This window comes from Carcharodon carcharias, chromosome 6 (genome assembly GCF_017639515.1).
Source record: "Carcharodon carcharias isolate sCarCar2 chromosome 6, sCarCar2.pri, whole genome shotgun sequence".
Lineage (NCBI taxonomy): Eukaryota > Metazoa > Chordata > Chondrichthyes > Lamniformes > Lamnidae > Carcharodon > Carcharodon carcharias.
The window spans coordinates 37,015,100-37,029,427 of record NC_054472.1 but is presented as its reverse complement, the minus strand read 5'-3'; the positions used below and the strand labels follow the sequence as shown (position 1 = coordinate 37,029,427).

General features: G+C 53.3%; 1 protein-coding gene across 1 annotated transcript in view; it reads right to left on the bottom strand.

The window, feature by feature from the left end:
• Window positions 1–14,328, bottom strand: part of rims2a (regulating synaptic membrane exocytosis 2a) — a 1,407,304-nt gene that overhangs the window by 700,645 nt on the left and 692,331 nt on the right. The window lies entirely within an intron of this gene.

Here is a 14,328-nt window from a genome sequence, read left to right as displayed (position 1 = left end):
CTCTCTCACACGCACACACATGCTCACCGTCTCTCACACACACACACACGCTCACCCTCCATCTCACACACATGCTCACCCGCTCTCTCACACACACGCTCAACATTTCTCACACACACACGTTAACCCTCTCTCACACACACATGCTCACCCTCTCTCACACACACACGCTCACCCTTTCTTACACACACACACACAATCTCACCCTCTCTCACACACACGCACAATCTCACCCTCCCTCTCACACACACAATCTCACCCTCTCTCACACACACACAATCCCACCCTCTCTCACACACACGCACAATCTCACCCTCCCTCACACACATACAATCTCACCCTCTCTCACACACACACCCAATCTCACCCTCTCTCACACACACACCCAATCTCACCCTCTCTCACACACACACAATCTCACCCTCTCTCACACACACACAATCTCACCCTCTCTCACACACACACAATCTCACCCTCTCTCACACACACACAATCTCACCCTCTCTCACACATACACAATCACACCCTCTCTCACACACACACAATCTCACCCTCTCTCACACACACACAATCTCACCCTCTCTCACACACACACAATCTCACCCTCTCTCACACACACACAATCTCAGCCTCTCTGTCACACGCACGCTCACCCTCTCTCACACACACACACACGCTCACCCTCTCTCACACACACGCACGCTCACCCTCTCTCACACACACACACGCTCACCCTCTCTCACACACACACACGCTCACCCTCTCTCACACACACACACGCTCACCCTCTCTCACACACACACAATCTCACCCTCTCTCACACACATAATCTCACCCTCTCTCACACACACAATCTCACCCTCTCTCACATACACACAATCTCACCCTCTCTCACACACACACAATCTCAGCCTCTCTGTCACACGCACGCTCACCCGCTCTCACACACACACACGCTCACCCTCTCTCACACACACACACGCTCACCCTCTCTCACACACACACACAATCTCACCCTCTCTTACATACACACACACAATCTCACCCTCTCTCACACACACACACGCTCACCCTCTCTCACACACACACAATCTCACCCTCTCTCACACACACACGCTAACCGTCTCTCACACACACATGCAAACCCTCTATCTCACATGCACCCTAATATCTCTCTCACACACAACACGCACACCCTCTATCTCACACGCAACCTAAAACCTCTCTCACACAGGCACGCACACCCACTCTCACACACGCTCACCCTCTCTGACACACACACAATCTCACCATCTCTCTCAAACACACGCATGCTCACCCTCTCTCACACACGCACGCTCACCCTCTCTGTCACACGCACGCTCACCCTCTCGCTCACACGCACGCTCAGCCTCTCTCTCCCACGCACGCTCACCCTCTCTGTCACACACACGCTCACCCTCTCGCTCACACGCACGCTCAGCCTCTCTCTCCCACGCACGCTCAACCTCTCTCACACATACACAATCTCACCCTCTCTCACACACACAATCTCACCGTCTCTCACATACACACAATCTCACCCTCTCTCACACACACACAATTTAACCCACTCTCACACACGCACAATTTCACCCACTCTCACACATGCACAATTTCACCCACTCTCACACACGCACAATTTCACCCACTCTCACACACGCACAATTTCACCCACTCTCACACACGCACAATTTCACCCACTCTCACACACGCACAATCTCACTCTCTCTCACACACACACATGCTCACTCTCTCTCACACACACACACACACAATCTCACCCTCTCTCACACACACAAACAATCTCACCCTCTCATACATACACAATCTCACCCTCTCTCACAGACACGCTCACCCTCTCTCTCACATGCACGCTCACCCTCTCTCTCACACGCACGCTCACTCTCTCTCACACACACACATACAATCTCACCCTCTCTCTCACACACACGCTCACCCTCTCTCTCACACACACGCTCACCCTCTCTCTCACACACACAATCTCACCCTCTCTCACACACACACACCATCTCACCCTCTCTCTCACACACACAATCTCACCTTCTCTCACACACACAGTCTCACCCTCTCTCACACACACACAATCTCACCCTCTCTCACACACACACAATCTCACCCTCTCTCACACACACACAATCTCAGCCTCTCTGTCACACGCACGCTCACCCTCTCTCACACACACACACGCTCACCCTCTCTCACACACACGCACGCTCACCCTCTCTCACACACACACACGCTCACCCTCTCTCACACACACACACGCTCACCCTCTCTCACACACACACAATCTCACCCTCTCTCACACACACAATCTCACTCTCTCTCACACACACAATCTCACCCTCTCTCACATACACACAATCTCACCCTCTCTCACACACACACAATCTCAGCCTCTCTGTCACACGCACGCTCACCCTCTCTCACACACACACACGCTCACCCTCTCTCACACACACACACACTCACCCACTCTCACACACACACACACCCTCTGTCACACACACACACTCACCGTTTCTCACACACACACACACACTCACCGTCTCTCACACACACACACAGGCCTCTCTCTCACACACACGCTCAACCTCCCTCTCACACACACGCTCACCCTCTCTCTCACACACACGCACACACGCTAACCATCTCTCACACACACATGCTCACCCTCTCTCTCACACACACACACACACACGCTTACCCTCTCTCACATACATACACGCTCACCCTCTCTCACACACACACACACGCTAACTCTCTCACACACACACACGCTCACCCTCACACACACACACACTCACCCTCTCTCACACACACGCACGCTCACCCTCTCTCACACGCACACACACGCTCACCCTCTCTTATACGCACACACACGCTCACCCTCACACACACGCACACACGCTAACCTTCTCTGACACATACAGGCACACCCTCTCTCTCACACACACGCACGCTCACCCTCTCTCACACACACACGCGCGCTCACCCTCTCTCACACACACACGCGTGCTCACCCTCTCTCACACACACACACGCGCGCTCACCCTCTCTCACCCACACACGCACGCTCACCATCTCTCTCACACACACGCACACAAGCTAACCGTCTCTCACTCACACACACGCTCACCCTCTCTCTCACACACACACACGCTCACCCTCTCTCACAGACACACACACGCTCACCCTCTCTCACACACACACACGCTCACCCTCTCTCACACACACACACTCACCGTTTCTCACACACACACACACTCACCGTCTCTCACACACACACAGGCCTCTCTCTCACACACACGCTCAACCTCCCTCTCACACACACGCTCACCCTCTCTCACACACACACACTCACCGTTTCTCACACACACACACACACATATGCTCACCGTCTCTCACACACACACACGCCTCTCTCTCACACACACGCTCACCCTCACTCTCACACACACGCTAACCCTCACTCACACACACACACTCACCCTCTCTTACAAACACACTCACCCTCTCTTACACACACACAATCTAACCCTCTCTCACACACACACAATCCCACCCTCTCTCACACACACACAATCTCACCCTCTCTCACACACACACAATCTCACCCTCTCTCACACACACACAATCCCACCCTCTCTCACACACAAACAATCCCGCCCTCTCTCACACACAAACAATCCCACCCTCACTCACACACACACAATCCCACCCTCACTCACACACACACAATCTCACCCTCTCTCTCACACACACAATCTCACCCTCCCTCTCACACGCATGCTCACCCTCTCTCTCACACGCACGCTTACCCTCTCTCTCACACGCACGCTCACCCTCTCTCACACGGACACTCACCCTCACTCACGCACACACAATCCCACCCTCTCTCACACACGCACAATCCCACCCTCACTCACACACACACAATCCCACCCTCACTCACACACACACAATCTCACCCTCTCTCTCACACACACAATCTCCCCCTCTCTCTCACACACACAATCTCACCCTCTCTCTCACACACACAATCTCACCCTCTCTCACACACACACAATCTCACCCTCTCTCACACACACACAATCTCCCTCTCTCTCATACACACACAATCTCACCCTGTCTCTCACACACACAATCTCACCGTCTTTCTCACACACATAAACAATCTCCCTCTCTCTCACACACACACAAGCTCACCGTCTCACACACACACACACAATCTCGCCATGTCTCACACACACACACAATCTCACCGTCTTTCTCACCCTCTCTGACACACACACCATCTCACCCTCTCTCACACACACACCATCTCACCCTCTCTCACACACACAATCTCACCGTCTCACACATACGCAATCTCACCCTGTCTCACACACAATCGCACCCTCCCTCTCACACGCATGCTCAGCCTCTCTCTCACACGCACGCTTACCCTCTCTCTCACACGCACGCTCACCCTCTCTCACACGGACGCTCACCCTCTCACACAGGCACACAATCTCACCCTCTCTGACACACACAATCTCACCCTCTCTCTCACACACACACACAATCACACCCTCTCTCACACACACACACAATCTCACCCTCTCTCTCACACACACAATCCCATCCTCTCTCTCACACACACAATCCCATCCTCTCTCACACACACACAATCTCAGCTTCTCTCACACACACACACAACCTCCCTCTCTCTCACACACAACCTCCCTCTCTCTCACACACAACCTCCCTCTCACGCACACACACACAATCTCACCCTCTCTCACACAAACACACAATCTCACCCTCTCTCACACACACACAATCTTACCCTCTCTCTCACACATGCACATCATCCTCTCTCTCACACATGCACATCATCCTCTCTCTCAGACACACACTCACACTCTCACACCCACGCTCACCTTCTCTCTCACACCACGCTCACTCTCTCTCACACACGCACGCTCACCCGCTATCACACACATACACGCTCACCCTCTCTCACACACACACACACCCCCTGTCACACACACACACTCACCGTTTCTCACACACACACACACACTCACCGTCTCTCTCACACACAGACAGGCTCTCTCTCACACACACGCACACACTCTGTCACACACACACACACTCACCGTTTCTCACACACACACACACACTCACCGTCTCTCTCACACACACACAGGCCTCTCTCTCACACACACGCTCAACCTCCCTCTCACACACACGCTCACCCTCTCACACACACACGCTAACGGTCTCTCACACACACATCCTCACCCTCTCTCACACACACGCACACACGCTATCCTTCTCTGATACATACATGCACACCCTCTCTCTCACACACACGCACTCTCACCCTCTCTCACACACACACACGCGCGCTCACCCTCTCTCACCCACACACTCACGCTCACCATCTCTCTCACACACACGCACACAAGCTAACCGTCTCACACACACACATGCACCCCTCTCACACACACTCACACGCTCACCATCTCTCATACACACACACACACATGCTCACCCTTTCTCTCACATACACGCACACTCAACCTCTCTCACAGACACACACACGCTCACCCTCTCTCAGACACACACACGCTCACCCTCTCTCACACACACACGCTCACCCTCTCTCACACACACACCCTCTGTCACACGCACACACACTCACCGTTTCTCACACACACACACAGGCCTCTCTCTCACACACACGCTCAATCTCCCTCTCACACACATGCTCACCCTCTCACACACACGCTCACACTCACTCTCACATACACGCTCACCCTCACTCTCACACACACGCTCACCCTCTCTTACACACACACACACTCTACCTCTCACACACACACTCACCCTCTCTTACATACACACAATCTCACCCTCTTACACACAATCTCACCCTCTCTCACACACACACAATCCCACCCTCTCTCACACACACAATCCCACCCTCTCTCACACACACACAATCCCACCCACTCTCGCACACACACAATCCCACCCTCTCTCACACACACACAACCTCACCCTCTCTCACACACACACAATCTCACCCTCTCTCACACACACACAATCTCCCTCTCTCTCATACACACACAATCTCACCCTGTCTCTCACACACACAATCTCACCGTCTTTCTCACACACATAAACAATCTCACCCTCTCTCACACGCACACAAGCTCACCGTCTCACACACACACAATCTCACCATGTCTCACACACACACACAATCTCACCGTCTTTCTCACACACACACACGCCTCTCTCTCACACACACGCTCACCCTCTCACACACACACTCACCTTCTCACACACACGCTCACCTTATCACTCACACACACGCGCACCCTCTCTTACACACACTCACACTCTCTTACACACACACTCACCCTCTCTCACACACACACAATCTCACCCTCTCTCACACACACACCATCTCACCCTCTCTCACACACACACCATCTCACCCTCTCTCACACACACAATCTCACCCTCTCTCACACACACAATCTCACCCTCTCTCACACACACAATCTCACCCTGTCTCACACACACGCAATCTCACCCTATCTCACACACACGCACAATCTCACCCTCCCTCTCACACGCATGCTCACCCTCTCTCTCACACGCACGCTCACCCTCTCTCTCACACGCACGCTCACCCTCTCTCACACGGACGCTCACCCTCACACACACACACAATCTCATCCTTTCTCACACACACACAATCTCACCCTCTCTCACACACACACAATCTCACCCTCTCTCACACACACACAATCTCACCCTCTCTCACACACACAATCTCACCCTCTCTCACACACACACAATCTCACCCTCTCTCACACACACACAATCTCACCCTCTCTCACACACACACAATCTCACCCTCCCGCTCACACGCACGTTCACCCTCTCACATGCACGCTCACCCTCTCCCAAACACACGCACGCTCACCCTCTCTCACACACACGCACGCTCACCCTCTCTCACACACACGCACGCTCACCCTCTCTCACACAGGCACACACGCTAACCGTCTCTCACTCACACACAGGCACACACACTAACCGTCTCTCACACACACATGCACACCCTCTCTCTCACACACACACACACTCACCATCTCTCTCACACACACGCTCACCCCCTCTCACACACACTCACACGCTCACCCCCTCTCACACATACTCACATGCTCACCCTCTCTTACACACACACACATGATCACCCTCTCTCAAACACGCTCACTCTCTCTCACAAACACACACGCTCACTCTAACTCAAACACACACACGCTCACCCTCACACACACACACGCTGATCCACTCTCACACACGCACGCTCACCCTCTCTCACACACCCACGTTCACCCTCTCTCACACACGCACGCTCACCCTCTCACACACACACACGCTCACCATCTCTCACACACACACGTTCACCCTCTCTCTCACACACATGCACGCTCACCCGCTCTCTCACACAGTCACACGCTCACCCTCTCTCACACACAGTCACACGCTCACCCTCTCTCACACACACACACACGCTCACCCTCTCTCACACACACACACACGCTCACCCTCTCTCACACACACACAAACGCTCACCCACTCTCACACACACACACACGCACACACTCTCTCACACACACACGTTCACCCTCTCTCACACACACACACGCTCACCATCTCTCACACACACACGCTCACCCTCTCTCACACACACCCTCTGTCACACACACACACTCACCTTCTCTCACACACACACACATGCCTCTCTCTCACACACACGCTCACCCTCACTCTCACACACACGCTCACCCTCACTCTCACACACACGCTCACCCTCACTCTCACACACACGCTCACCCTCACTCTCACACACACGCTCACCCTCTCTTACACACACTCACACTCTCTTACACACACGCTCACCCTCTCTTACACACACACACACAATCTCACCGTCTCTTACACACACACAATCTCACCCTCTCTCACACACACAATCCCATCCTCTCTCACACACACAATCCCACCCTCTCTCACACACACAATCCCACCCTCTCTCACACACACAATCCCACCCTCTCTCACACACACAATCCCACCCTCTCTCACACACACAATCCCACGCTCTCTCACACACACAATCCCACCCTCTCTCACACACACACAATCTCAACCTCTCTCACAGACACACAATCTCACCCTCTCTCACACACACACAATCTCACCCTCTCTCTCACACACACGCTAACCCTCTCTCTCACACACAATCTCACCCTCTCTCTCACACACAATCTCACCCTCTCTCACACACACACACAATCTCACCCTCTCTCACACACACACAATCTCACCCTCTCACACACACACACACAATCTCCCTCTCTCTCACGCACACACACAATCTCACCGTCTCTCACACACACACACACGCCTCTCTCTCACACACACGCTCACCCTCTCACACACACACTCACCTTCTCACACACACGCTCACCTTATCACTCACACACGCGCACCCTCTCTTACACACACTCACACTCTCTTACACACACACTCACCCTCTCTTACACACACACAATCTCACCCTCTTACACACAATCTCACCCTCTCTCACACACACACAATCCCACCCTCTCTCACACACACAATCCCACCCTCTCTCACACACACACAATCCCACCCTCTCTCACACACACACAATCCCACCCTCTCTCACACACACACAATCTCACCCTCTCTCACACACACACAATCCCACCCTCTCTCACACACACACAATCTCACCCTCTCTCACACACACACAATCTCACCCTCCCTCTCACACACACGCTAACTCTCTCTCTCACACGCACGCTCACCATCTCTCACACGCACGCTCACCCTCTCACACACACACAATCTCACTCTCTCTCTCACACACACACACATTCTCACCCTCTCTCACACACACACACAATCTCACCCTCTCTCACACACACACACACACACAATCTCCCTCTCTCTCACACACACACACAATCTCACCCTGTCTCACACATACAAAATCTCACTGTCTTTCTCACACACACACACACACAATCACACCGTCTTTCTCTCACACACACACAATCTCACCATGTCACACACACACACAATCTCACCGTCTTTCTCTCACACACACACAATCTCACCCTCTCTCTCACACACACAATCTCACCCTGTCTCACACACACACACACAAACTCACCCTCCCTCTCACACGTAAGCTCACCCTCTCTCACACGCACGCTCACCCTCTCACACACACACAGACAATCTCACCCTCTCTCACACAGGCACGCTCACCCTCTCTCACATGCACAGACAATCTCACCCTCTCTCACGCACACACACAATCTCACCCTCCCTCACGCACACACACAATCTCACCCTCTCTCACACACACACACACAATCTCACCCTCTCTCACACACACACACACAATCTCACCCTCTCACACACACACACACAATCTCACCCTCTCTCACACACACACAAAATCTCACCCTCTCTCACACACACACACAATCTCACCCTCTCTCACACACACAATCCCACCCTCTCTCACACACACACAATCTCAGCTTCTCTCACACACACACAATCTCACCCTCTCTCACACACACACAATCTCAGCTTCTCTCACACACAAACAGTCTCACCCTCTCTCACACACACACACACAATCTCACCCTCATCACCCTCTCTCTCACACGCACACTCACTCTCTCTCACACCACACTCTCTCTCACACACGCACGCTCACCTGCTATCACACACGCACGCTCACCCTCTCTCACACACACATGCACGCTCACCCTCTCTCACACACGCACGCTCACCCTCTCTCACATGCACCCGCACGCTCACCCTCTCTCACACGCACACGCACGCTCACCCTCTCACACACGCACACGCACGCTCACCCTCTCACACACACGCACACACGCTAACCTTCTCTGATACACACACACTCACCCTCTCTCTCACACACACACACACGCTCACCCTCTCTCACACACACACACGCTCACCCTCTCTCACCCACACTTGCACACTCACCATCTCTCTCACACACACGCACACAAGCTAACCGTCTCTCACACACACATGCACCCCTCTCACACACACTCACACGCTCACCATCTCTCATACACACACACACACGCTCACCCTCTCTCTCACACACACACACAATCTCACCCTCTCTCACACACACACACGCTCACCCTCTCTCACAAACACACACAATCTCACCCTCTCTCTCACACACACAATCCCACCCTCTCTCACACACACACAATCTCACCCTCTCTCACACACACAATCCCACCCTCTCTCACACACACACAATCTCAGCTTCTCTCACACACAAACAATCTCACCCTCTCTCTCACACACACACAATCTCACCCTCTCTCACACACACACAATCTCAGCTTCTCTCACACACAAACAGTCTCACCCTCTCACACACACACACACAATCTCACCCTCATCACCCTCTCTCTCACACGCACACTCACTCTCTCTCACACCACACTCTCTCTCTCACACACGCACGCTCACCTGCTATCACACACGCACGCTCACCCTCTCACACATGCACGCTCACCCTCTCTCACACACGCACGCTCACCCTCTCTCACATGCACCCGCACGCTCACCCTCTCTCACACGCACACGCACGCTCACCCTCTCACACACACGCACACACGCTAACCTTCTCTGATACACACATGCACACCCTCTCTCTCACACACACGCACGCTCACCCTCTCTCACACACACACGCGCGCTCACCCTCTCTCACCCACACTTGCACGCTCACCATCTCTCTCACACACACGCACACAAGCTAACCGTCTCTCACACACACATGCACCCCTCTCACACACACTCACACGCTCACCATCTCTCGTACACACACACACACGCTCACCCTCTCTGTCACACACACACACACACGCTCACACTCTCTCACACACACACACGCTCACCCTCTCACACTCACACACGCTCACCCTCTCACACACACAATCTCAACCTCTCTCACACACACACAATTCCACACTCTCTCACACACACACAATCCCACCCTCACTCACACACACACACAATCTCCCTCTCTCTCACACACACACACACACAATCTCATCCTGTCTCACACACACACAATCTCACCATGTCTCACACACACACACAATCTCACCGTCTCTCTCACACACACACACAATCTCACCCTTTCTCACACACACACACAATCTCACCCTTTCTCACACACACACAATCTCACCTTCTCTCACACACACACACAATCTCACCGTCTCTCTCACACACACACACAATCTCACCCTTTCTCACACACACACAATCTCACCTTCTCTCACACACACAATCTCACCCTCTCTCACACACACACACACAATCTCACCCTCTCTCACACACACACACACAATCTCACCCTCTCTCACACACACACAATCTCACCCTCTCTCACACACACACAATCTCACCCTCTCTCACACACACACAATCTCACCCTCTCTCACACACACACAATCTCACCCTCTCTCACACACACACAATCTCACCCTCTCTCACACACACACAATCTCACCCTCTCTCACACACACACAATCTCACCCTCTCTCACACACACACAATCTTACCCTCTCTCACACACACACAATCTCACCCTCTCTCACACACACACAATCTCACCCTCTCTCACACACACACAATCTCACCCTCTCTCACACACACACAATCTCACCCTCTCTCACACACACACAATCTCACCCTCTCTCACACACACACAATCTCACCCTCTCTCACACACACACAATCTCACCCTCTCTCACACACACACTCAATCTCACCCTCCCTCACACACACGCTCACCCTCTCTCTCACACGCACGCTCACCCTCTCTTTCACACGCACGCTCACCCTCCCTCTCACACGCACGCTCACCCTCTCCCAAACACATGCACGCTCATCCTCTCCCAAACGCATGCACGCTCATCCTCTCTCACACACACACACACTCACCATCTCTATCACACACACGCTCACCCCCTCTCACACACACTTACACGCTCACCGACTCTCACACATACTCACATGCTCACCCTCTCTCACACACACACACATGATCACCCTCTCTCACACACGCTCACTCTCTCTCACAAACACACACGCTCACTCTAACTCACACACACACACGCTCACCCTCACACACACATGCTCACCATCTCTCACACACACACGTTCACCCTCTCTCACACACATGCACGCTCACCCTCTCTCACACACACATGCTCACCCTCTCTTACACACACGCATGCTCACCCTCCCTCACACACACATGCACGCTCACCCTCTCTCTCACACACAGGCACACACGCTAACCGTCTCTCACTCACACACAGGCACACACGCTAACCGTCTCTCACACACACATGCACACCCTCTCTCTCACACACACACACACTCACCATCTCTCTCACACACACGCTCACCCCCTCTCACACACACTCACACGCTCACCCCCTCTCACACATACTCACATGCTCACCCTCTCTTACACACACACACATGATCACCCTCTCTCACACACGCTCACTCTCTCTCACACACACGCTCACTCTAACTCACACACACACACGCTCACCCTCACACACACACACACGCTCATCCACTCACAAACGCACGCTCACCCTCTCTCACACACACACGCTCACCCTCTCTCACACACACACACACACGCTCACCCACTCTCACACACACACACACACACACACCCTCTCTCACACACACACGTTCACCCTCTCTCACACACACACACACACGCTCACCCACTCTCACACACACACACACACGCACACCCTCTCTCACACACACACGTTCACCCTCTCTCACACACACACACGCTCACCCTCTCTCACACACACACACGCTCACCCTCTCTCACACACACACGCTCACCCTCTCTCACACACACACACGCTCACCCTCTCACACACACACCCTCTGTCACACACACACACTCACCGTCTCTCACACACACATGCTCACCCTTTCTCACACACACACGCTCATCCTCTCTCACATACACAAACCCTCTGTCACACACACACACACGCCTCTCTCTCACACACGCGCTCACCCTCTCACACACACACTCACCTTCTCACACACACACTCACCTTCTCACACACACACTCACCTTCTCACACACACACTCACCCTCTCTTACACACACTCACACTCTCTTACACACACGCTCACCCTCTCTTACACACACACACAATCTCACCGTCTCTTACACACACACAATCTCACCCTCTCTCACACACACAATCCCACCCTCTCTCACACACACAATCCCACCCTCTCTCACATACACAATCCCACCCTCTCTCACACACACAATCCCACCCTCTCTCACACACACACTCAATCTCACCCTCTCTCACACACACACAATCTCACCCTCTCTCACACACACACACAATCTCCCTCTCTCTCACACACACACACAATCTCACCGTCTCTCACGCACACACACACGCCTCTCTCTCACACACACGCTAACCCTCTCACACACACACTCACCTTCTCACACACACGCTCACCTTATCACTCACACACACGCGCACCCTCTTTTACACACACTCACACTCTCTTACACACACACTCACCCTCTCTTACACACACACAATCACACCCTCTTACACACACACAATCTCACCCTCTCTCACACACACAATCTCACCCTCTCTCACACACACAATCTCACCCTCTCTCACACACACAATCTCACCCTCTCTCACACACACACAATCCCACCCTCTCTCACACACACAATCCCACCCTCTCTCACACACACAATCCCACCCTCTCTCACACACACAATCCCACCATCTCTCACACACACAATCCCACCCTCTCTCACACACACACAATCCCACCCTCTCTCACACACACAATCCCACCCTCTCTCACACACACACAATCTCACCCTCTCTCACACACACACAATCTCACCCTCTCTCACACACACACAATCCCACCCTCTCTCACACACACACAATCTCACCCTCTCTCACACACACACACAATCTCACCCTCCCTCTCACACACACGCTAACTCTCTCTCTCACACGCACGCTCACCCTCTCTCACACGCACGCTCACCCTCTCACACACACACAA